Below are 25,835 nucleotides of genomic sequence, written 5' to 3'. Positions count from 1 at the left end.
TCCTGTTGTTTATAGTTTGACACCTTTAACCATCATATAAATATTGACTGGTTTAGTTGTTTTTGTTAGTTGATCTTAAGAGTACATTGTTTATGTTAAAAGCAATAAATTTTCACTCATTAGAAAGAATATTCACCTGCTTTTATGGAGCTTTTTCTGATCTCTGGAAGTATCTGTGATATTTTTATCTTTTGAATTGCCTTCATGAGTACATTTTCCATTGCTACATGTTGTATTTACTATTAGATTATGATTATTAACCACTTTTTTTCTCCTTCTACTAGAATGTGAGTTTTATGAGAGCAAGAATATCTAAATCATTTGTATATTCCTTATTGTGTTCAATCAGTGCTTTGAAGCCTCAACTTTAATGCCTGCCATATATAGCCTAAATTGTGGAAGTAACTAAGCCAAGTAAGGTAAATTTGTGTTGGACTAAATTCTATCTTAAGAATTGTGAAGCACTTCAAACCCTTTAACGAACAAAGCAGACTATATGTAAGCAAATATTTGGATTGGATGCTATTGAGGCTTCATCCCCAGTTTCACTTACTTGGTATGCAGTGGGGTCTAGGCATCACTTTTTTTAAAGACCATCGCTCCCACCCACTCACCTAAAATTCTTATATGCAGCCATATAAGATATGATAAAGAGAAAGATATCTCACCTTTGAATTATTTTATTATTATTACTTTATATGTAATTTATTGTAAAAATGGTTTCCATACAACACCCAGTGCTCATCTCAACATAACCTTTAAATTAAAGAACAATCAGCAGATACATAAACTCCGTGTACTATTCTATTATTTCCTAGAGTTAATTATTTACCTACTTTAAGTAACTTTTCTCCTTGGTTGGTAAAAACTTGTGTTTGTATCTAGGGAGTATTATTCTCTTGAACTAGTCTTTACTTCTCACTAGAGAGTGTAGTTTCTTCATTTGCTTTTAGATAATTAGTGAAGTATATACAGACACATTCAAGAGAGACTGGTCATTGTTCTTCTGTGCTATGAATATTTATCATCTTTGGCTTTGACATTTGCTTCTACTTCATTGATACTTCTTCAGTGCCTTGCTTTCTTTTGGCATTGACATTTTAGTACCCTTTGCCATTATATAATACATTTTGGGAGCATTATTGTGTATAAAAATTCCCAGGATCTTTCTCACTATTACAAATTTTATTGAATGAGACTCCTGCTTTACTAAGCTTCAGCCTGACCTGAGCTAAGGTGTCTTTCCTGGTTAGCTGCTTTTCTGAAATGTGTCCAGACCTGATCTGCATGTTTTCCTAGTTGTTGCTATCTCTCTTCTATTATTTATCTTTGGCCTTCCCAAGCTTCTCAGAGTAATTAACTGACGCTCCTCAGCTTCATAATCGCCCCATCCTGTGATTTTTGAGCAAAGTTTAGTTTTGCAAGTTGTGTCAATCATAGCATAATGTGGAGAAGGGGAGGGATTCATAGCAGTGACAAAGCTTGGATTAAAGCTATCTAGTAAACCAAACCTGAAAGAGAAAATAGATCTAGGCCTCCACATTGTTTCTCAGGGATCCTGGTCTTCAAATGAGCCTAGAATGTGATTGTCTCAGGACGAACTCATGTGTGGCTCACAGTGACCTATGGGGGTTTAACTTTAAAACAGACTGGTGTGGGGCACCTGGGTGGTGCAGTCGGTTAAGCGTCTGACTTCAGCCAGGTCACGATCTCGCGGTCCGTGAGTTCGAGCCCCGCGTCAGGCTCTGGGCTGATGGCTCGGAGCCTGGAGCCTGTTTCCGATTCTGTGTCTCCCTCTCTCTCTGCCCCTCCCCTATTCATGCTCTGTCTCTCTCTGTCCCAAAAATAAATAAAAAAACGTTGAAAAAAAAATTTTAAAACAGACTGGTGCTTCAGTTACAGAAAGTTGATGAAATAAGAGTAGGACCAAGGCTAAACCAAATGGCTTAAATGTAAAGGTGGTCTCCAGTAGGGTCTGACAATCTAAAATTTTAGATAGTAGTTGTTACCACTAAGTTTAGCACAACTTTTTATATCGTGTCAGGTCTTCCTCGTTGCTCTGCCACCTATAGCCTTCACTTCCTCTCTAGAATGAATTTCCTCCCAGGTCATGACTTTTGTCTACTTCTTGCTTCTCCTAATCTAGCAGGCCGTAATCGAAATAGCCTGTTCTGAAGAACAACAGGGGGAAATAAGAGAATTTCAAAATTTTCCTCAGTTTGGAACATCCAGGTCTAACTCAGCAAAAGCAAGGAGTTTTGCTGTCCAACTAAATGGAATACATTATTCCTAGAAATTCCTGGTGTTTCTCCTCTTACATTTGCATAATGACTCTAGAGAACAGAAATGTGCCCTGACTGATGGATCACACAGAAAAGTTCTAGTAGAATTTAGCTCTTGGGCTCAGAAAAGTGAGTGTTATGCAATTACTTTTTGAGAGGTTCGTTTCAAATCAGGTACATAATTGGAGAATGAAGAGATATTAGATGGAATACCCAAGCATATTTGCCAAACTTAGTAATCACCCTGTCAAAAAAATTTTTTTTGCATCAGAAGATTGCATCAGAAGATTTAATATGATTGTGTATGTATGTGTAATGTAAAAACCTTATTTGCAAATGAACCATTAAAGAGAGCATTACCATTAAGCAATGTTACACATCTTGCTTAGGTATTTCAACATGTCACTCCACATAATCAGTTTGGAAAACTCTAATAAATCAAAACATGCATCTATCCTATGACCCAGCAATTCCACTTTTCAGCATACCCAAGAAAAATGAGTGCATATGTCCATGAAAAGACATACATAAGAATATTCATAAGAGCTTTATTCATAATAGCCAAAGCTAGAAACAAGCCAAATGCTTGTTAACAGAAGAATGGATAAATGGTAGTATAGTTATACAGTGGAAAACTACACAGCAATAAAAAGAACATGCTACTAGTACACATAACAACATGGATGAACCCCATGTGGATTATGTTGAGTGAGAAAAGCCAAATAAAAAGAGTACATATGTATGATTTTGTTTATATCAAATCCACGAAGGGGCAAACTACTTGACGAAGACAGGAGACCAAATGCTGTTTACCTGGGGGGGGGGGGGGTCGATGTGTATGGGAGTGTAGACTGGGAAAAAGAAGGAGGGTAATGGAAATGTTCTATATCTTGATCTGGGTGATAGTTATAGGAAGAGGAAAAGGAAGGTTGCAGGGGTGGGGGGAATGTGTACTCATACAGTAAAAATTACCTGCTGCATACTTAAGATTGGTGCATTTTACATAGTTTACTCTGTGTTTATCCCAGAGAAAATTAACTCCAACATGCACTGTCATACAAACACAGAAGCAATTTTATTTAAGCCATTTACATTCAAATGGATAAAGCCAGATGTGTTTCAATGTTCAACACATGTGCATGTCTAAAATAGTCAGCCTTTGGAAGACTTAATTGGTTGGCATAACAAAAATGGCTGATGATTATACAGTTATTCTTTTGTTCAAGTAGTTTAAAGGCTTTATAAACTGATGTGAGTGTAATGAACACGGTAAGTCTAATTCATAAGAACACTTATCTTGCTTCCAAGGAGAGTTAGTTTTATGAACAAAATAATTTTAAGACTTAAAATCTGAATATAGGCTCCTGTTTTTTATGTGTCTTATTATTCTATACAGCAGAAGTGCCAAGATTATTGTAGGTCTTAAGGAAATTCTGGGAGCCAATATAATCTGGTGATTCACAGACTCCTCTATTTCCTAGAAGTATGATCTCGGGCAGTGTCCTTAGTTTGGGAATAACAGTTAGCAGGATTAAATATGTTAATATGTTTATAAGGCTAAAATTGTCCCTAACCCATAGTATATGCTAATAAATGTTAGATACTTTATCACTTAAAGTAAATCAGATGGCAAATATAGATAAAATACAGCCAGCATGATGTTTCCTTTCCAATACAGAAATCTCTCAACTTTAGTAACTTTCCTTTATAAATAAGTATGCATTTTTCTAACAGAGCCATATTCTCTTGTATCAAAATTACTTTAAAAACAGAGACTATGGGTAAAATAAAATTAGGATACACATGTATTATTTCAGGCTGAGAAATGAACAGAGCAACTCTAGTTGATCTACAGACCTATGAGTAAGAGGAATAATGCTTATTGCTATATACCACTGAATTTTGGAGTAGTTTGTTATATAGCATTATGTGTCAATAGCAAAGTAATATACTAGGTAGCTAGTCATCTAGAGTAGAGGTTGGCAAACCATGGCCAGTGAGGCAATTCTGGCCCATGGCTTATTTTTTTAGATTCATGAGCTAGGAAAGATTTTTACATTTTTAAAAGGTTGTTTAAAAATTTAAAAAAACACTTCAAATATGCAACAAGGGTCTCATAGGGCCTGAAAAGCCTAAAATTTTTAGTTTCTGGCCCTTTAGAGAAAAATTTGCTTATCCCTGCCCTACAGTAAAAGGTAAGGAAAAGAAATTCTCACCATAGCCATGGCAAAGGAAAAGACATTTTTATGCCCACCACAACCTTCTTGTATGGATGTCCCCAACTGGACTTTGTATGTTGTATAGTGAGTAAAAGACCACAGCACTTTTGGGGAGACTGTGTGTGTAGAGTAACAGGAGATTGTAGGAGGTGAATGCCTTCAAACTTTCGTTTCTGTAGCCCATTGACATTGCTTACCTTCAGGAGGTACTACTGTTCATATGGATAACTGGGGAAGACTAGCAAAAACTTTATAAACTGGAAATTATTTTTGCAGGTCCAATAGCAATTTATAGACTGTCTCGTTTCACGACATTTAGTTAAGAATGATTCCGAAGCTCTTCCTGGCTCTTTTCCTCCTGCTGAACTATTAACACATTTGGTATTCCTTGATCTACATTGCTAGTACTGGCTGTCATTGGACAGTGAACTCCTGGGAAACCATGATGAAAAAAGGTCTCTGTAGCAGATTGAGTATGTGCTTGTATGTGTAGCTTCTGCTTCTTTTCTTTTTTTTTTTTTTTTGGTCAGCTTTGGTAGGCTCCATTGAATGAGCAGGCAAAGGCAGTGGGAAGTGAAGCAGAGACATTTAATAAGTAACATCACATTAACAGAGCCATACAACAGCTGACAATGAAAAGTAGCCACTTCCTATATCCAGATAACCATGTTAGGTGGCAAAACAGTTCTGTATTCACTACTATTCTCCTGATGGGTAAATATTCTGGAAGGACATGGACCATTATTAATTCAAAGTACTTATACAATATAGACCAACATTGTTTTTGCATACAAAAATTTGGATTCTAAGCAACCTTTGGTACTTTCTCCTACCAAGATATTATTATGTACAGTGATGCAAGTGAGAGTTGTAACACTAGGTAGTTTATTTTAAAAATCTAACTTATCTTGATTATGTTTTATAACATATTTTGTTTACATGTAATTTGAAAAGAGCCTGAAACCAAATTTCTAATTGGGAAAGAGACTCAGCATTGATTGTATGTGTGTGTGTGTGTGTGTGTGTGTGTGTGTGTGTGTGTGTATGTTGTGTCCAAATATATATACATATAGTATATATATATATATATATATATACACATATATATACATATATACATATATACATATATATATGAAATGGACATAGTCTTTGGGAGAAAGGAAGAAGCCTTTTTGGAGCAATGAAGACAACCCAAAGGTAAAACTTCTTAAAGTTTCTCAATTTTGATGGGTCAATTTCAGGGGTAATAGGAGGTGGACATAAAAAATTGCCTTTAAACTAACTCCTTGGAGAATAAGTCATTGTGAGATGGCTTGAGTTCTGTGGAAAGAAAGCGCATTAGGTCAGGAGGAAGATCCTCAATACTGGAGCACCTTTGACATCACGATGGAGAGTTTTTTGTCCTGGGGGTACAGGAAAAAGCCTTCCCCAAATGTAAGGAAGATAACAAATGGTAAATCAAAATATGTTTCAAAATAAAATAAAAAGAAAACACAATATTCCAAAACCTATGGGATGCACCAAAAGCAGATGTTAGAGTGAAATTTATGCTATAAATGCCTGTATTAAAAAAAAGAACTTCAAATAAACAACATTACACCACAAGGAACTAGAAATAGAAGAAACTTAGATGAATTTAGTAGAGGAAGGAAATAACAAAGAAAAATTAGAAATAAAGAGACAAGAATAAACAATAACATAACATTGAAAGTTCTGACCAAAAATATAAACAAAATTGGCAATGCTTTAACTACATTACCTAAGAAAAAAAAAGAGAAAAGACTCAAAAACCAAAATGAGAATGGTAGAGAAAAAAATACAACAACCACAGAAATACATGGTGTGATAACAGATTACTATAAATATTGATAAACTAACAAATCAGATAACTTAGAAAAAAACCAGATAGGGGCGCCTGGGTGGCGCAGTCGGTTAAGCGTCTGACTTCAGCCAGGTCACGATCTCGTGGTCCGTGAGTTCGAGCCCCGCGTCAGGCTCTGAGCTGATGGCTCAGAGCCTGGAGCCTGTTTCCGATTCTGTGTCTCCCTCTCTCTCTGCCCCTCCCCCGTTCATGCTCTGTCTCTCTCTGTCCCAAAAATAAATAAAAAAAAAAAAAAAAAAAACAAACAAACAAAAAAAAAAAGTTGAAAAAAAAAAAAAAAAAAGAAAAAAACCAGATAATTCCTAAAAACTCAAAAATTACCAAGGTTGCATCGTGAATCTTGAATCTAAGAAGGAAATCTTAGAAGAATAACAAGAATGAAAGTTGAACAAGGGAGCAAAAATCTCCCAGCACAAAAAAAGCCCAAGACCATATGGATCCGTTGGTAAATTCTACCAAACATTAAAAAAAAGAATTAATGACAATCTTTATCAAAGTCTTACAAACAATAGAATAGAGGGAATACATTCAAAATCATTCCATGATTCCAGTACTACCTTGATACCAAAGCAGGATAAAAACAATATAAGTACAAAAAAGTCTGGTTTGTTCCACATAACTATTGACACTCTGACTTTCTTTTGACATCCATTAGCATGATAAATCATTCTCCACCTCCTCACTTTCAATCTGGAGGTGTCTTTAGGTCTAAAATGAGTCTCTTACAGGCAACATATAGATTGGTCTTTTTTCTATATACATTATGACACCGTATGTCTTTTGACTGGAGCATTTAGTCCATTTGCATTCAAAGTAATTATTGATAGATATATGTTTATTGCCATTTTGTTACTTGTTCTGTCATTGTTCTGGAGATTTTCTCTGATCCTTTCTTATCTTTCTTGCTTTTGGTCTCGCCTTTGCACTCAAAAAGTTCCCTTTAATATTTCTTATAAGACTGGTTTAGTGGTCATGAACTCCTTTCGTTTTTGTCTGAGAAACTCTTTATCTCTCCTATTCTGAATGATAGCTTGCTGGATAGAATATACTTGGCTGCAGATTTTTCCAATTCAGCACTTTAAATATATCATGCCACTCCCTTCTGGTTTGCCAAGTTTCTGTTGAGAAATCTCCAGTTAGCCTTAGGGGTTTAACCTTGTAAATTAAGGACTTCTTTTTTCTTGTTGCTTTTAAGAGTTTTCCTTTATCACTATATTTTTCAATGTAATTATATGTCTTGGTATTGGCCTGCTTTTGTTGGTTTTGATGGGATTTCTCTGTGCCACCTGGATCTTGATAGATGTTTCCTTCTTAAGATTAGGGAAGTTTTATGCTATTATTTCTTGAAATAAATTTTGTTCACCCTTTTATCTCTCTTCTGGGACTCCTATAATACGAATGTTACTATGTTTGATGGAGTCACTGAGTTCCCTAAGTCTAGTCTCTTGTTACACAATGCTTCTTTATCTCTTTTGTTCAGCTTCATTATTTTCCACTATCTTGCCTTCTAGGTCACTAATTTGTTCCTCTGCTTCTTCCAGCCTGCTATTCATTGCATAAAACCTGTTTCCAATTTTGTTTATTGCATTCTTCATCTCTGATTGATTTTTTAAACTCTTTTATCTCTGTGGTAAGGGTCTCACTGATGTCTTCTTTACTCAAGCCCCATGAGTATCCTTAGGATTGTTGCTTTAAATTCTCTGGCAGGCATGTTACTTATATCTGTTTCACTTAGATATCTGGCTTTGGTCTTATCTTGTTCTTTCATTAGGGATAAATTCCTCCATCTTGCCATTTGTTTAAGTCTGCCTTCTTCTCTGTGTTAGAAAAGCCAGTTATGTCTCCTGCTCCTGCAAGTAATGGCCTTATGAAGAAGAGGTCAAGTAGTGCCCAGAGCCTCACACTTCAGGGAGTGTCTCCAGCATGTGCTGCATGTGCTTTACGATAGTATTTTGACTGCTTTATCCTTCAGTCCAGTGGTCTGCAGAGGCTCTCCTTGCCTGCTGTGGGCAATGATTGGTTCCTGGCCTGAATGTGGCAAGTCTTAATTAGGTGTGCTCTGGTCTACTTCTGAAATGAGACCTGTCACCATCTCCACCAGAACTAAGGCCCTTAAGAACTCTGGTCAGGAGGTATGATGTGGACAGGGTTTTGTGCTGGTCTTCTTGGGGAGGGGCTCATTGTGCTGGGACTGAGGCAAACTTGACTGAGAAAGGCAGTCCTGCCAGAGTGCCAAGGGGTGGGGCTTAGTGTAACCAAGTAAAACTGCTAGTTTCAGTGCTGAGCTCCTTCCCTTAGGTGGCTCTATGCTTAGCAGATGAGTGGGGGAGGAAAATGGCACTAGCCAGCTCCCTTGTTTCTAGAGCATGTCTCTCTGAAGGCTGCCTCTCTAGGAAGCACTCCTAGAATAGTGAATAATCTCGCTGTTGTGTGCCCCAGGCGTTTTTCATACTGTCTGCCCCCAGGTAGAACACTTATTTTAATAACATATATCTACCCAAATATAATTTAAGAGTGTTTAGTATCACTTATTTGATGATGCTTCCCATGTAATTTAACATAACAAATAAGCCTAATTAGTTTGATTTCTCACAATATTTTTGAAATGTTCCAGGAGGTCTCTAGAGCACTTCAGTTAGATTGTGGTCAAAATATATCATTTTAGAATCTCATTTGGGGAAATATGTAAAAAAAATATTAAAAGGTTTGAACATTTGATTAAATTGAATCCCAGATCATTATGAAACACTATTTATCTATTTAACCAAAGTGACAATAGAAGATTTTTAAAGGCAAAGATAAAAGGTTACATAGTTGTGAACAAAACTTGGATCTTTTGGTATTAAGAAGTTTCAGTTTTCTTGAATAATGAATGTTTTGATAAAGAGAAAACATAGGATTTTTGTTTTTTAGGCAGATTACATTAAAGGTAGAGAAAACTTTGTTTACCATTTCTTATTAAGAAATTAGAATCTGGGGTGCCTGGGTGGCTCACTTGGTTAAGCGGCCGACTTCGGCCCAGGTCATGATCTCGCGGTCCGTGAGTTTGAGCCCCGCGTCGGGCTCTGTGCTGACAGCTCAGAGCCTGGAGCCTGTTTCAGATTCTGTCTCCCTCTCTCTGACCCTTCCCCGTTCATGCTTTGTCTCTGTCTCAAAAATAAATAAACGCTAAAAAAAAAATAAAAAAAAGAAATTAGAATCTAAGAAAACCTTGGTTTTTAACAGAGAAAAAACAAACTATAATTTTGCACCAGCGTGCTGTTGATATTAAAACTAATTTTAAATAAATTTATTCTAATCTTAGCCATTACCAACCATACATAAAATTAATTTTTTAAGGTTCTTTTTTTTATGAATGTTTTATAATTCTATATTTTACATTCAGATTTTATCCTAAATTTTTCCTCTTTAAGTAACCAGCCTCACTTTAGGGCAATTCTTTTCCTTAACAAAAATGTATTTAATGTATTTATTTATTTATGTATTTATTTATTTAATGTTTATTTTTTGAGAGAGAGAGAGCAGGGGAGGGGCAGAGAGAGAGGAAGGCACATAATCCAAAGTAGGCTCCAGGCTCTGAGCTGTCAACACAAAGCTCAACATATTGCTCAAACTCATGAACTGCAATATCATGACCTGAGCTGAAGTCAGATGACTGAGCCATCCAGGCACCCGTATTTTTTTTTTAAGTTTATTTATTTTTAGAGAGAGCATGCATGTGCATGAGCCAGGGAAGGGCAGAGAGAGAGAGAGAGAGAGAAAGGGAGAGGGAGAGAGAGAAATCCCAAGTAGGCTCTGCACTGTCAGTGCAGAGCCAGACTCAGGGGCTCAAACACATGAACCATGAGATCATGACCTGAGCTGAAATCAAGTCAGGCAATTAACTGACTGAGCCACCCAGGTGCCCCAATAAAAATGTATTTCTGTTTCTAAAATGTTTTCTTATCTTACTTTCCTTGTATTCAGAGTTGTTTCTCTTATTGTCTCTAGGAGTCTTAATTACATTTATTAGAATTCTTAATTCTTAATTTTCTTGTGTCCAAACTAAATAGTAAGCAACTGTGAACTGTTATGCCAGAATTTTTAAATTGGCAAATTTATTAATACATTTCATAATTTAGAAACATGTGTTTCTTCATAGTACAATTTTCCAATAAAACACAAAACATGTTTTGCTAACCATTTCTTTTTTTTTTTTTGTAATTTTTTTTTTCAACGTTTTTTATTTTTGGGACAGAGAGAGACAGAGCATGAACGGGGGAGGGGCAGAGAGAGAGGGAGACACAGAATCGGAAACAGGCTCCAGGCTCGGAGCCATCAGCCCAGAGCCTGACGCGGGGCTCAAACTCACGGACCGTGAGATCGTGACTTGGCTGAAGTCGGACGCTTAACCGACTGCGCCACCCAGGCGCCCCTTTTTTAATTTTTTTTTTAATGTTTATTTATTTTTGAGACAGAGAGAGACAGAGCATGAACGGGGGAGGGTCACAGAGAGAGGGAGACACAGAATCTGAAACAGGCTCCAGGCTCTGAGCTGTCGGCACAGAGCCCGACGTGGGGCTTGAACTCACGGACCGCGAGATCGTGACCTGAGCCGAAGTCGGACGCCCAACCGACCAAGCCACCCAGGCGCCCCAATCTGAAAACTTTTAATGTTATTTACATTTATTTATTTGTTCTTAAAAAACTTTTAATGTTATTTACATTTATTTATTTGTTCTTAAAAATTATGCTTAGATTACCCATAAAAACTTCAAGACACCTCAAAGTCAGTCATCCTTTCAAGCAATTATTACTATTTTAAACAATTTGTGACAGAGATAACTTATTTGACTTTAAGTAAACACAGGCAGAATAAAAGTTTTAATTTTAATGTAATAACTTAAAGACATGTCTATTTTAATTAAAACCAACAACCTTAAATTAGCTTTAATAGTGAATATTTTCCCAGATAACATGAACTTGTAAAATATTTGGGTTAGTTTCTGTCTTTCTGTGAGTTTTAGAATGCCCAATCCTTACAAGTGCTTGTCTTCAAACCAACTAAACAGAGCTTTTTTACAAATTAATTTTTGCATTAGCATCTGGAGGTAGATAAAATATCTCACATTTACAGCAGACATGGACACATATACAAATATACAAACAAGAGGCAAGCAAACTCTTATAGCTTTTATTTTATTAATATTTGTGCAGAGTACATTATAGGCCCAATTTCCAAATGCCTGCTGCTGCTGCTGCTGGTTCTTCTTTTTCTCCTCCTCCTCCTCCTCCTCCTCCTCCTCCTCCTCCTCCTCCTCCTCCTTCTTCTTCTTCTTCTTCTTCTTCTTCTTCTTCTTCTTCTTCCTTTTAATGAAAAACTTTTCCTTAAAGTTTGCCTTCAAAGAACGGTTCATAGGTCCTAGAGAAGATAGAGGTAGAAGGGTTTACTGAGAAAGTATCCAAGTTTTCTCTAAGGTGGAGATTTGGAGCATATCTGCCTGTTATCAGAGAGATGCTAGAGTCTGGGCTTAACAGCCCTTTCAGCAGTTTCTATTTTTTAAAAGCAGTTTGTATTTTCCCCCTCCCCCCTTTTTTTTCTTTAGTCTCAAGTGGACTAAGTGCTGTGTTTACACTTCAACAATATGGTAAGATTTGTAACTTTAAAGGAACAGAGAAAGGAAGGAAGGATTTTTTTTCTAAATATAAGACAGTTGTGTTGCAGTATTTTGATCTTTTATAATATCCACAAACATTTTGAGAGTAATAGGTAAGATTTATAAAGATGGGTGGTGGGCTTTGACTTGATTTTAGAGTTGCCTCTCCAGTTTTGTAGATACTTGTAAAACAAAGACAGTTGTTTTTAATTACCTCCCCCAAAACTGGATTACAGCCTGAATATCAAGGGACTGACCCACAGTTTCAACTAAATTTGTTTCTTTATGTCAGGGAGATTTTTAACTAAAATGGGAATCAGAAGATTTATGCCTTTGTAAAATCTGTATAATGAATTTAACAAAAGCCTTCTTTCTGGGTACACAATTCAACCTTGGCTTCTATTACTCTCTGAATACTGACCTTTTGCAGTTCATATGTAGGAGAGGCTAAGAGAAATTTTGATCATGTTTCCTCTGTGAAGGGGGTTTTTCAGGGGGCAGTCTAAACTTCCTAATAATCATAATATAATCTTGGGCTGGAAGAACTCCCCTTAGCAGCTAGTCTAGGTCTCTGTGAATGAGGTTGTGAATAGCAATTAATCTCCAATTATTCTCTAAATTTGGTCAGATCTTTTGAAAGTGGAGGAAAAAGGGCTTTATAATTTAAAAGATCCTCTGCTGTTCAGGGGATATGAATTCTTTGTAGTGTCGGTGGGGTTTGGATACATCTGTGAAAGTTATTGCATAGAAATGCCTGAAGTTGCCAGAGCCTGATTAGAGAGCAAATTGAGCCATACTGCCTGTCTCAGGTGTTTTTGCTAAATTCAGTTTTGGCCTTCAGTATTTACAAGCGTAGCCTGGATATGTTGAACCTTAAGATTAGGCCACAGTGCTTTCTGAAAATCTTATAGGGAGAGGGAAGTTAAAACAGGCAGATGGAACTGGATTTTAAGAAGGGGAATTTTCAGTGGATGTGGACATTTATTTGTCTTAAGTCTAATATGTATTTTTTAGTTTATTTATTTTATTTTGAGAGAAACAGAGAAAAGGCAGAGAGAGAATCCCAAGCAGCCTCCGCGCTGTCAGTGCAGAGCCCAACGTGGGGCTCAATCTCACGAATGGTGAGATCATGACCAGAGTCGAAATCAAGAGTTAGATGCTTAACTGACTGTGCTACCCAGTTTCCCCTGTCTTAAGTCTAATTTTATTCTTTTATCTTATAAAGGGAGTCCCTAAGGCTAGCTAGTATTCTAATAAGACAACTGAGAGATCTTTATAAAATCTTTTTTTTCAAATATAGCCAATTTAAAGGATCCATTGTCTGGCCATTGTTGGCTATTTGTGAATAGTACCTATTAATAGTGACTCAAACCAATAGGCCTTTTAATGCTTTAACCAGAGATTCAAGAGGCATCCACAGAGGGCATAGATGAGCCCCCATGATTCAAATGTTCATTCCCAAAATTAGTCTAAGAAAGTGTAGACCTTTTTTTGCACAGGTGGCAAGGATAGTATAGTAAGTATAGTGTCTCCAGTCTTGCATGAAATCATGAGCTACCTTCTTTTACAGACCTGCTCATCTGTGGCACTGGGCATGTGCTACTGGAATGCACTTTTTCCAGCAGTGATAAGCAATGAAGGTTGAGACAACAAAGGCCCCTTGTGGGCTGAGGCCTCTTATGACTTAGTCCCCTGAGAGTTTGCACGGCTGGACAAGGAGTGTGCTATCTGTAACTATGTGTGTCTTGGATCCCCAGTCTATTTGGCCACCAAGGACACCCTGGTAAGTGCACCCTCTGAATAGCAGAGACCAGAGAGAATGTTCTCACTAGTCATAAAACTAAGCTGTTAGGACACAGAACAAGATGAAAGGAAAAACCTCACTCAGTTTTTCTTATATGCACATTAACAGCTTAGGCTAAGTCTTGCATCTCTTGGAGTCACACTAATATGTAGAAGGGATGTGCTTCAGGGATAGGGAGGTGTGTTGCTTTACAGTGTACCTTGTTGCACAGTTTTCTTGAGGTTGGCAGGTGACCTAGTGTGAATTTAACATGTTCTGTGGCCAACTTATCCTAATATGGGACTCTTTGAGTTAGGTGGCAAACACTCTAATAGCTTTTAAATGCTTCATCCAGGCCCACCAGTTTTGTAGCTTTGGCTTCCAAGATGTCCCTTAGCAATAGCCTTTACCTCATGTGTGCATTATCCCACAGCAAAGTTTGTCTGAACAGACAATGGTCTGATGAGAACTATGAACTCACCAGTCTGGAGTCTGGCTTGAACAACAGGCTTATAGAGCCTATACCTGAATTCTGCCCTATGGTAATTCCTTTTTATGACAAATGGCACAAAAGACAGAGAAAAAGAAAAACAAAGACCATCTCTGGGAGTAATGGGTCAGAAAACAAAAATTACTCTACCAAATTTTTACCAAGAGTCTCCAAGCCCAAGGAACTAGTTCCACATTATCTTCTCTTGCTAATCTAAATTCAGAGAGAGAAAGAAAGATTCCCACCACTCTTGCTCCATATAACTCTGCAGGCAGAGATTACAGGAGGCTGACCTGGTGGGAAATCTTTTCTTCTGTTGACTGTATGTCTGATGTCCCAGAATCTCTTAGTTGCAGCGTTGTCTAGGGCAAGTGTGTCAAGCATCCTGCTGACTATGCCAACTAAAGGGAAGGAAAAATTCTTCTCTACCCTCAATATCTTCCAAATGATCTCAGATTTAAATTTATATGAGACAGATTAACAGGAGAAAATAACTCAAAGTTTTATCACATGGGCATGCACGCCCAAAAATGAAATTGAGACCTAAAAATGATTGGGCTGGCTTAGTAAATTAGTATAAAGTAGCAAGGTTTTTTTATACATACTTTTTGGCTCTAAATTTCCCATCTCTGATGATGATAAGGATGTCTCTTTACCTCCTGGTACAGGTGTGGTACCTTTCACATGGGAAATTTCTTTCCTAATTTCAGGTGCACACGGGTCTGATTGTGTTTGCATGGGCTGTCTTTTAAGTAACTTATATTTAAAATAATCAGTATGCCAAAATGCCACATTTTGGGACAGACTGCCATTGGCCCCTACAGCAGTTTTGGTAGCAATGAAGTTGGTATTTTGACCCCTATTACATTCCTATATCTGTTTATCAATTGGTTCAAAATTCAGAAGGATGGAATGTCAATAATTATCACTTGTGAGCCATAATATAAGGCAGTAATGATCATAGCATTTTCAAGTTAGGTGGAAGTGAAGAGGACAAAAGAATAAAGGACTTGTGGTAGAAAGAAGTAAGTGTTGGTGTAAGAAGGAAGGGGATAGACTGTTCTGGTTGCCATAATAAGGATGCGATATTCACAGTCTAGCTGCTATAAGAGAGGTGTAAAATTAATTTCAACACAATGAGCTAAACGCTAAACATTATTATAAAGAATCTTTCAAAGAATGGGAGAGGCTAATGATTTTGCTCCAGAAGTGTGTGAGAAGATCCAGGAGGAGGACGGTAGGATAATCTTGGAAGGTTTTACAGAGGTGGTATATTCCAAAAGTTGATGGTCCTGTGTGTCAGCAGCATCTCCCATATCAAACCCTGCAGCCCCTTGGGGAGCAGCAAGAGATGATACTGAAAAAGAAGGCAAAAGAGAGTGGTAAAGAATTTGCATTAGGTGTTAGAGGCAAGAGCCCCCTGGAGTTTGTTTCACTGTACAGATTTATACATTACAGCACAGTAGATATATCAGCCATGACACTGTTTCCCCCAGGGCCAGGAGCAAACACACCATTTGAAACATGCCATGACCTTAGCTGGCAAGAGTTCTTTAGAGAGGAAGACAGGCTGCCTTCCTATTTGGTTCTAAATGTGGTAAGAATTTCTCCATTAACTGAGGCTTTTCTTGGAGGTGCCTGCTCATTTTTCCTCTCAGTGGGTTCTTGCTGCTGGTGCCAGGAAAAGCTTTGGAAATGAGCACAGTATCCATTGGGAGGCTGCAGTGAACATGCCCATTTTGCTCCATGGGATGGTGGCAGGTATTAGGAGTGGGGAATTTGCTTTCCAACTTCAGAACTCACCACAATAGGCTTCCATTTTCCCTTTCTAGTGTTTTCTTAGCTGTCTCCATCTCATAGCTTATTTAGAGGGCAAGATTGCTGAGAGTCTTTGAGTACTAACAAAAGCTCTTCCTCTGGAATGTTGGATCTGGAATTGATATTAAAAACCTTCAAACTTGGTGATTATCCTTAAGCATCTTTCAGGGGGAACATAGAGGGTGGAACAAGACCCTTGAGCTCTGCTCCATGTCACTTTTCCAGTGACCACCTTATTTAGGAGACCACTCCCCAGATTCCTTATCCTGCTCCCCACCCTAGTAGTCATCCTTTACCAATAGATTCTGTAATTTATTTATGTTGTTTACTGTTTCTCTATCACCTGAATATAAATTACCAGAGGGCAGAGATTTTCCTTTTTTGTTCACAGCTGTATCCCTGGTGCCCAGAACACTGTCTGGCACATGGGAGAAACTCAATTAGTATTTGTTATATTTGTTTCATTTTGTATGGCAGTCCAGATAGGAAGTACAGCAGACACTGTCCACACACCCCACATCCCCTCAGCCCTTACTCCTCCCAAGAATACAAGCCTGACCTCCAACTGTGAGCATTTTACATCTTTTTGCTTAAGGGATTTCTTTTGGCCTTCAGAGCCCATTCAGCTCTACAGTACCTGACAGGCCAAAAGAATAGAGAATTAGCACTCTCTTGGAGGAGCCCACAATTAATGGCTGATTGATGGAGTTCATGGATTAAAACTCCAGCTTTCTCCCCCTTTGGTAGGTATAACTCTAAGTTCCATGTTCTACATTATCCCCTAGAGTTACTCAGTGCAGGTAAGCTATAGTTGCCAACAGTGCCACTCACTTCAAACACCTATCTTGTATTAGCTGTCTTCCCTTCCCTGGTTCACTTTCCATCCTTCATTCCCCATTTGTATTTTCTGGGATCATTTCCCAAGAAAACCATTTTCACTCAAATTCTTGTTTCAAGGGCTATTCCTAGGGGAACTCAAACTAAGATATGAAGCATTCAATAAGTGCTCAAATTAATTAATGATTATATTATTATACTACCTTTTATGCCTATTGGAGTAGGCAGCAAACTAGTGGGCTGTGGATGAGTTTTACCTGAAGATGTGTGTTGCTGGGTGGCAATATTTGAATACCTTTATACATGACATATACTAGACAACCACCTGGTATAGGCATTCATGTAAAATCTTTTGGGTCTGGAGAGTGTCTTCTGAGAGGCAGCACATGGCAATGAGAAGCACAATTTAAAATATGTTATAATCACACACTGAAATATTATTTAGCAATGAATAGAAATGAAATATAAATATATGGCAAAACTTGGACAAACCTTGAAGACATTATACTAAATGAAAGAAGCCAGTCACAGAAAATCATATATTATATGATTTCATTTATATGAAATATGTAGAATAAGGAAATCTATAGAGACAGAAAGTAGGTTAGTTGTTGCCTAGGCTTTTTGGAGGGTGGGGGATCTGGGGGTTTGTTGACTAAGGAGGGGCTGGGATTTCTTTTTGGGGTAATGAAAATGTTCTAAAGATTGTGGTGATGGATGGGCAACTATGATTATGTTAAAATCCATTGAATTGCATATTTCACATGGATAAATTTGAAGCATGTGAATTATATCTCAGTAAAGCTGTTTGAAAAAAGGCTTTGATATCTGGCAAATTTGGAATCAAGTTCTTACTATGGAATATGCTTGCCATGCATGAGCCAAATGAGCTGTGCTGGTAAATGGTTAGTGGGAGAAAAGAAGGATGAGTCTTCTGTGTCTGGTTTCTTAGGAAATGGTGAATAGGGTTCAAATGAAGAGAGAGAAGTAAGGGAGAGAGCAAAGTACAGCAATGAATAATAATAGTAAAAACTTCCCCTTATGGAGTGCTTGCTATGTACCAGGTCCTATACTAGGCATTTTGGCTTCATTATCTTTTATTCTACAATTCTTCATGGTAGTCATTATTATCTCAATTTTGCAAAAGAAGAAACCAAGGCCCATAAAGATTAAATGATTAACCCATGATCACCTAGCTAGTGAGTCCAGACATAGAATCAAAAACCTAAGTCTGTCTTCATCCAGAAACTCCATGCTTCCCGTTACTAACTATATAGTAATTACAGTAAATACTTGGATAGGACTTCTGTGTGTCAGGCACAGTTCTAAGCTCTGTGTATATGTTAGCTCATTTAAACTATACTGAGGGAATGCCAGGTGAAAAAAAATTGAAGTGTGTTAGGGCCAGATTGATAAAGAGAGATTTGAAACATATATTTTTTTAAAGTTCTCTAAGTTTCCTAAAATTGGAAAATCAGATAATTCCAATATTTCTGTGTGAATTAGAGTTTTTTGGCAGAATATTATTAGAATTATTTTGCTTTTGAAAATAACTGGTATGGCTAAGGAAAATCAAAATATTAGGCTGTTTGTAAATTATTGAAGTTAGTCAAGAAACCATTTTGCAATTTGTATGAACTTTACCTTGTATTTAAAGGGAAGTCATTAAATGTTTATGAATGTGGGACTGCCATGATATCTTCTAGAAATGTGAATTTCTGTTCTGTGGGAATAATAAATTGGAAGGAATACTAAAGAATAAATGTAGGAATATGGCTGCTGAGGTATTAGTACAACATTTCTAGAGAGATTTGAGAGAGTGTGTTACAGAGCCAGGGTGCTGGCAGTGAACATGGAAAATAAGGGCAGGATTATAAGGGGTGGTGTAAAGGAAGAAGTAGTAAAAGGACTTGTTGAGGAGAGGCTGAAGAGAGAAGGGTATCAAAGGCAGCTTAAAAGTTTAGAGCCTGGGAAACTGTATTATTATCCATCCCCCACCAAATGACCCTGAGAAAGGATAGCTTAACATGTTAACTTAGCATTTTGTTATTTCCTAAGGGGTGGAGAAATTGACAAACTTAATTCTTCTGAACTCTACTTTTAAAGCAAACATGCTTTGGAGGCATGTGCAGTGTCCTAGTCTGTAGCCATGAGAGAGCTGTGCTGTGGTTCTTTTATCCAGGGCATTCTTAGAAAATGTTTTGTATAGTTAGAACATTCAAGGAATGATAGATCCATTTCAGGAGCTAAGTTCCTTGGTGTCCAAATCATAATCCACTTGATATGCTTTTTTATTTTTTTAATTTAAATTTAATTCCAGTACAGTTAACATACAGTGTTATATTAGTTTCAGTTGTACGTATAAAGTGATTCAACACTTCCCCAAATATCACCCAGTACTCATCTCAAGTGCACTCCTTACTCCCCATCACCTGTTTCACTCATCCCCCCACCCACCTCCCCTCTGGTAACCCTCACTCTATTCTCTGTAGTTAAGAGTCTGTTTCTTTGAGAGCCTGGGTGGCTCAGTCCATTAAGCGTCTGACTTTGGCTCAGGTCATGGTCTCATGGTTTGTGGGTTTGAGCCCCATGTCGGGCTCTGTGCTGACAGCTAAAAGCCTGGAGTCTGCTTTGGATTCTGTGTCTCCCTCTCTGTCTGCCCCTCTCCTGCTCCCTCTCTGTCTGTCTGTCTGTCTGTCTCTCTCTCTCTCTCAAAAATAAATAAACATGAAAGTTACAAAAAAAAAAGAGTCTGTTTCTTGGTTTGCCTCTCTCTCTCTCTTTATTCCCCTTGTTTGTTTTGTTTCTTAAATTCCACATGAGTGAAATCATATGGTATTTGTCTTTAACTAACTTATTTCACCTAACAGTATACTCTCTAGGTGTATCCATGTCTTTGCAAATAGCAAGGTTTCTTTCTTTTTTATGGGTAATATTCCCATATACATATATATATATATATATATATATATATACATACACATATATGTACATACATACACACACATATATACATACATACATACATATATACATACACACATATGTACATATATATATATACACATACACATACACACACACACACACCAAAATCTTCTTTATCCCTTCATCAATGAGTAGACACAGGTTATTTCCATAATTTAGCTGTTGTAGAGAATGGTGCTGTAAACATTGGGGTGCATGTATTCTTTGAATTAGTATTTTTATATTCTTTTGGTAAATATCTAGTTCTGCAAGCACCGACTCATAGGGTAGTTATATTTTTAACTTTCTGAGGAACTCCATACTGTTTTCTACAGTGGCTGCTTCCCAGTTTGCATTCCTACAAACAGTGCATGAGGGTTCCTTTTTTCCCCCCACATCCTCAATAACTCTTCTTGTTTCTTGTGTTTTTTATTTTAGCTTTCTGAAAGTGGTGCTGAAGAATAGTCATTGTGAAATTTCTAGAAACACATGTTCACTTTACTTCTTAGAAAGGGGAGGAATTAGTTACCTTTGCAAGTTCTCTAACTCTCTGGGGATGAAGAGGAAAAGATAAGCGATTACTTTTATTTGTTTCTGCTTAAAGCAAAATGAGTTTGAGTTTGTCTAGTTGCCTTTGACTATTCACTATCCTAGGCCCTTTTTAGAAGCAATGTGCTATCTCTTTATTTTTTCTCTTCCTAAGGATTTAACACAAGTCCCCAGCCCCATTACTTCTTCTTATCCTTTTAGCAAACAAATTATTTTCTCCTTTTCCTTCTTGTCAACTATAATCGACAAGAAAGTATGAATTTCAACAAAATTTCCCAGAGTGGTTGATGACCTTGCATTTTCTTACTTTTAAAAAAGAACTTCCCCCTAGTTTCAGTGCAATTTTTGTGATATTTGTAATTTTATGATGTTGAATTGGGTGCTATGTCATATAAATTGCAAATCTTCCAGAAAGGAGAAAGAGGAGTCCCATTCAGGAATTTACAATCAGATGAAAGGGAAAGCCTCTAGAAAAAAAGAATAGGAAATATATTTACATGAAAATAATTAGTTTTGGAAATGAGAAGACAGAGGCAATAACTCGTTTAGATGGAAAAGGAAGAATAAAATAAAATAAATGTTTTCTGTCTCCCAAAACATTGGGTCTCCAAGTTTCCCAGTATGAATTCCCTCCTTAGGTATAAACACTTATCTACTTCTTTGATATAAGTTGAAAAGTAGCAATTGCTCCCTCCCATGCTTACTCTGGCATTGTGCCAGATATCTCCATCCTATTCATATCTGACAATACTGAAAATTTTGGGGTTGATTACTATGGTGACCCAGATTCCTTGAAGTGAGGATACAAATAGTTCAAGTTATGACCATGGGTGTGTGTATATGAAGTATAGAAGTCACTAAAATTGAAGGGTCAAGAAATGTATAGGATAGGCTGTTGGATGGGTCATCCATGATGACACTGGGATTTGTAAAGACTGAGCCAGTCTTTAATACGTGGAAAGTTATGTAAAAAATAAGTTGCTAATAGTGATGATGAAGAAGAGGTGGTTTTATGAGACTAGGAAGTTGATGGCATGAATTGTTAAATGAGGGAAGAGAAAATTAGGGTTTTTGAGATTTATTTGTAGGGATTGGCTCATCCAATTGTTGGAGCTGGCAAGTCTGAAATCTATAGGGCAGGCTGGTAAGCTGGAAACTCAGGCAGGAATTGATGTTCCAGTCTTGAGACAGAATTTCTTCTCCAGAAAAACCTCAGTTTTGTATTTCTACAGAATATTTTTTAAAGACATTAAAGAAAACCCAAGTAAATGGGAAGATATCTTGTGTTCATGGATTGGAAGACTTAATATTGTTAAATGTCCATACCACCCAGAGTGATATAAAGATTCAATGAAGTCTATATAAAATGACCAGTGGCATTTTTGTACAAAAATAGAGAAAACAATCCTAAAATTAATATGGAACCATAAAGGATACCAAATAGCCAAAACAATCTTGAGAAAGAAGAACAAAGTTGGAGACATCATACATTATGGTTTCAACTCATATTACAAAGCTACAGTTATCCAAACAAGATGGTATTGGCCTAAAGAGAGACATACAGGGGCAACTAGGTAGTTCAGTTGGTTGAGCGTCTGACTTCTGCTCAGGTCATGATCCCGTGGTTTGTGAGTTTGAGCCCCACCTCGGACTCGACACTGTCAGCGCAGAGCCCACTTCACATCCTCTGTCCTCCTCTCTCTCTTCACCTCCCCCACTGCATGAACACACACACACACACACACACACACTCCCTCTCAAAATAAACAAACATCAACAAAACACACAGGCAAACAGACCAATGGAACAGAATAGAGACCCCAGAAACAAACCCACATACATATGATGAACTGATCTTTGACAAGGGTGCAAAGACTATGTAATGCGGAAAGGATAGTCTGTTCAACAAATGGTGTTGGAGAAAATGGATCACCACATGGAAAAAAATAAAATTGAACCCTTATCTTACACCATACACAAAATCCAACTCAAAATGGATTAAAGATTTGATTGTAAGACCTCAAACTGAAATTGTCAAACACCCATAAGGAACCGTAAGGGATAGATTCATGAAATTGGTCTTAACAATGATTTCTTGAATATGATACCAAAAATATAGGCAACAAAAGAGTAAATAGACAAGTGGGGCTACATCAAGCCAAATTTCTTTGCAACAAAGGAAATAACTAACAGAATGAAAAGGCAACCTATATAGAATGTGAGAAAATAATGCAAATATGTGATAAGATGCTAATATCCAAAAACTATAAGGAATTCCTATAACTCAATGGAAGGAAGGAAGGAAGGAAGGAAGGAAGGAAGGAAGGAAGGAAGGAAGAAAGGAAGGAAGGAAAGAAGAAGGAAAGAAGGAAGGAGGATAAAGAAAAGAAGGGAAAGGAACTCCAAATAGCTTGATTAAAAAATGGGCAAAGAAGATGCCTAGGTGACTCTGTTGGTTGAGCATCCAACTTCAGCTCAGGTCATGATTTCATAGTTCATGAGTTCGAGCCCCACCATGGGCTGGCTGCTGTCAGCACACAGTCTGCTTCAGATCCTCCATTCCTGTCTCTCTCTACCCTTCCCCTGCTAATGCTGTCTCTCTCAAAAACGAATAAACATTTTTTTTTAAAAATGGGCAAAGAACTTGATTAGACATTTCTCTATAGAAACCATAACAATTATATGTAAAGTTGCTCAACATCAGTAATCCTCAGGGAAATGCAAATCAAAATCACAATGAAAAACCATCTCATACCTATTAGGATGGCCACTTTCAAAAACAAAAATAAAAATAGAAGATAAGAAATGTTAGTGAGGATGTGGAGAGATTGGAATGCTAATACATTATTGGTGGGAATGTAAAAATGATGTAGGTTTTATGGAAAACACTATAGGGATTCTGCACACACACACACACACACACACACACACACACACAAAAAGGAATGGAAATACCATATGATCCAGCTGTCACATTTTGGGGTATTTATTCAAAAGATTTGAAAACAGAATCTTGAAGAGATATTTGTACTCCTGTGGTTATTATAGCATTATTCAAAAGAACCATAATGTGGAAACAACCTAAATATCCATCAATGGATGAAGGAAATCAGAAAATATGATTTATACATACAAAGGAATATCACACAGGCTTAAAAAATATTGTTATGTGCAACAACATAAATGAACCTTGAGAACACTGTGCTAAGTATAATTATCCAGTCACAGATGGAAAAATACTGCATAATTCCACTTAGATGAGGTATCAAAAATAGTCCAGGTATGAAAGGCTGGTTTAATATCTGAAAATCAATCAAGGTAATCCACCATATCATTAAGCTAATGAACAAAAATTATATCAGTTGATGCAGAAAAAGCATTTGCAGAAATCCAACAATCATACATGAAAAAAACAAAACCCTTTCAGCAAATTAGTAATAGAGAAGACCTCCTCAAATTGATAAACAGAATTTACAAAAAAAAAAAAAAATCAATCCCTAACCTCATACTTTATGGTGCATGAGTGAAGGCTTTCACACATGGATCTACACATGTGATAAAATTGCAGTGAGCTGAATAAATACAAATATATATCTCTATATAGATATATTCACAAGTAAGTGCATGAAAAACTAATAAAATCTAAATAAAACAGATTCTATTAATATCAATATTGTGGTTGTGATATGGTACCATAGTTATGCAAGATGTTGCCATTAGAGGAGACTGGGTGAAGAGTATATGGTATCTTTCTATATCCATTTCTTATAACTTTATTTGAATAAAATATCAAAAATGAAAAAAAGGTTAGGTACAATTAAACAATATTATGAATAAGAATGACACAAAACATTGGAAGTTAAATACATCAGAAATTAAAAATGTGAGATTCTATAATCAACTTATATGATCATAAACTTGAAAACTTAGATAAAACAAGCAACTCCCTATAAAAATATAACATTTAAACTTACTAAACAGAGAACTTGAATAAACATAATCACTAAAGAATCTGAGTCAGTTGCCAAAGATTCACTTCTACATGAGCACAAAACACTAGGTTAAACTAATTTAATGGAGGAATTCTACCAAATATTCAAGGAACATAGAATTTTAATTTGTAGATTTTCCAGTTATTAGAAAATGAAGAAATGCTCAATTATTTTTTTGAGGCTAATATAATAAAAATAGACATGGGCGTTTTAAGAAAGGAAAATTTCTGGCTAATCTCAGTAGTTAACACAAACAAAAGATCCTAAATAAGATATTATCAATAGTATTCCAATAATTATAAAAATATTACCAATAAGATTTCATTTAGTATGTTTTCATTTTAATGTCTTAAAATATGCAATACAACCAAGTTAGGATTAACTCAAGCACAAAAGTGTAACTAGTTTAGAGAAAGACAAATACCATATGATTTCACTCATACGTGGAATTTAAGGAACAAAACAAATAAAGAAAAAATTAGACAAGCCAAAAAAGAGACTCTTAACCATAGAGAACAAACAAATGGTTACCAGAGGGGAGGTGGGTGTGGGGATGGGTGAAATAGGTGGTGGAGATTAAAGAGTACACTGTGATAAGTACTGAGTAATGTATAGAATTATTGAATCACAATATTGTACACCTGAAACTAATATAACACTGTATGCTAATTATACTGGAATTAAAAAGAAAGTGTAACTAGTAAATTGAATAAGTGGGACTCATGGGGTATAATCAGAAAACAACTTTGATTCCCCTATTGCCACTTTATTTTTTTTTTATTTTTTTTTTAATGTTTTTTATTTATTTTTGGGACAGAGAGAGACAGAGCATGAACGGGGGAGGGGCAGAGAGAGAGGGAGACACAGAATCGGAAACAGGCTCCAGGCTCCGAGCCATCAGCCCAGAGCCTGACGCGGGGCTCGAACTCACGGACCGCGAGATCGTGACCTGGCTGAAGTCGGACGCTTAACCGACTGCGCCACCCAGGCGCCCCACCTATTGCCACTTTAAGTCTACTCTGTGGGATTAGATCTTCTTTTGTTGTGATCAAAGCTCAGGCAGTTCCATGACACTTGAGCATTTTGGTTATGTTTTGTCACAGAAGAGTCTCAGTTTAATTAAAATATCAATCATAATTAAAGCTTCAATATTTCTTTAAAGTTATATCTTCCTCCATTTCATCTTAGGCATACTGTGGGCTAGACAGCAGAAGTAAGGAAGGAGATGTGGCCAGTATCTTCTTAATTTTCTCCATAGAGTACTTCTAACCCTTTTCCTCCATATTGCTTATGAGGTTTTGTGATCCCTCTGGAATTGCACCAGAGGAGGGGATAGGTGAGAAGAGGAAGAAAAATAAGTTTTTTCTTGATTAATAC

At 36.9% G+C, this 25,835-nt stretch overlaps 1 protein-coding gene across 4 annotated transcripts in view; it reads left to right on the top strand.

The window, feature by feature from the left end:
• Window positions 1-25,835, top strand: part of LOC131502771 (uncharacterized) — a 517,527-nt gene that overhangs the window by 297,673 nt on the left and 194,019 nt on the right. For all 4 annotated transcript variants that reach the window (XM_058713727.1, XM_058713728.1, XM_058713726.1 and 1 more), the window contains exon 3: window positions 13,593-13,805. The gene's annotated coding sequence lies outside the window, so the exon portion shown is untranslated. The remainder of the gene's footprint in view (window positions 1-13,592; window positions 13,806-25,835) is intronic.

Source organism: Neofelis nebulosa, chromosome X, assembly GCF_028018385.1.
Source record: "Neofelis nebulosa isolate mNeoNeb1 chromosome X, mNeoNeb1.pri, whole genome shotgun sequence".
In the NCBI taxonomy this organism is placed as follows: domain Eukaryota; kingdom Metazoa; phylum Chordata; class Mammalia; order Carnivora; family Felidae; genus Neofelis; species Neofelis nebulosa.
The sequence above is the reverse complement of the archived record's forward strand: the minus strand, read 5'-3'. Positions and strand labels throughout refer to the sequence as shown.